Source organism: Tupaia chinensis, unplaced genomic scaffold (genome assembly GCF_000334495.1).
Source record: "Tupaia chinensis unplaced genomic scaffold, TupChi_1.0 Scaffold000573_1, whole genome shotgun sequence".
NCBI lineage: Eukaryota > Metazoa > Chordata > Mammalia > Scandentia > Tupaiidae > Tupaia > Tupaia belangeri.
Genome location: NW_006160087.1, coordinates 3,108,277 through 3,109,583, shown reverse-complemented (window position 1 = coordinate 3,109,583; position 1,307 = coordinate 3,108,277).

Below are 1,307 nucleotides of genomic sequence, written 5' to 3'. Positions count from 1 at the left end.
TATCCGGCGCCCCCGGTAAGCACTGGGTACCCCCGGGCAGTTACCAGGGCCCCTCGGTAAGCACTGGGTACCACCCGGTAGTTACTCAGTGCCCCTCGGTAAGCACTGGGTACCACCCGGCAGTTACTCAGTGCCCCTCGGTAAGCACTGGGTACCACCGGGCAGTTACTCAGTGTCCCTCAGTAAGTACTCAGTGCCCCTCAGGAAGTACTGGGTACCACTCAGCAGTTACCCAGTGCCCCTCAGGAAGTACTCAGTGCCCCTCAGTAAGTACTGGGTACCACCCGGCAGTTACTCAGTGCCCCTCGGTAAGTACCCGGTACCACTCAGCAGTTACCCAGTGCCCCTCGGTAAGCACTGGGTACCACTCAGTAAGTACTCAGTACCCCTCAGTAAGTACCCGGTACCACTCAGCAGTTACTCAGTGTTCCCTCTCGAGCTGGGGGCAGATTCAGAGAGCTGGGAGGCCCACGGGCACACCAGCCCAGCTCCGAACACGCCCCAAGAGACCGACCCTGGCCCGCGTCCATGTCTGCCCGCCCCGGGACCCACCCACATTGGTCCTGTCCTTACAGACCCGCTCCAACTCCCAGGCCTTGCCGGACAGTCCCCGCTCACCTGAGGCCCCAACCCGGTCCCGGCCCTGAGCTGGGAAGGGGCTGCGATCACGTGCTGGGCGGGCGCGGTGGAGAAGGGGCGGAGCACCCAGGACGCGCAAGGCGCTCCCGAGCTTGCGGGCGCCTCGGCCGGCAGGGGGCGCCCTCTCCCTCCAGAGCCTCCCGGGAGGCGCCGTCCCTGGGCCAGTGGGGTCCGTGCCTGGGCCAGCGGGGTGAGGCCTTGAAAGCCTGCAGGGAAATTTAAAATGGATCGGACAGCCTTGGGGATTTACCAGAAGTACCTTAGCCCCAAGGGGCATGCCGGATCGGATCGGAGGGTTTTTTCCTTGTTTGTGTTAGTAGTAGTAGTACTGTCTCAAGTATCATTTGTGCAGATGGAAATGCATATTCAGCGTGGTAAGAGGTGGGAAATAAAAAGTTTAAAACTTCTTTCTTACTCTGACCCTCCAGCTCCTGGAACAACCTCTGTATTTCTCCATGTCCTGAGTCTCGGTGGTTGTTTCGGCCTTCTTTATTTCATAAGGAGTGCTGTCCTCAGTATCTGCTGGCTCCCTCCTGTGGCGGCTCCCCTGTCTCTTACAGGTTTTCTTTCTGATAGTTACATTCGCTTTTGTTTTCCTGCTGGCTATCATTACCACTTTGAACAATAGTCCCAAATGTCTATTTCTACTTTAGATTGTATCTCTTGAC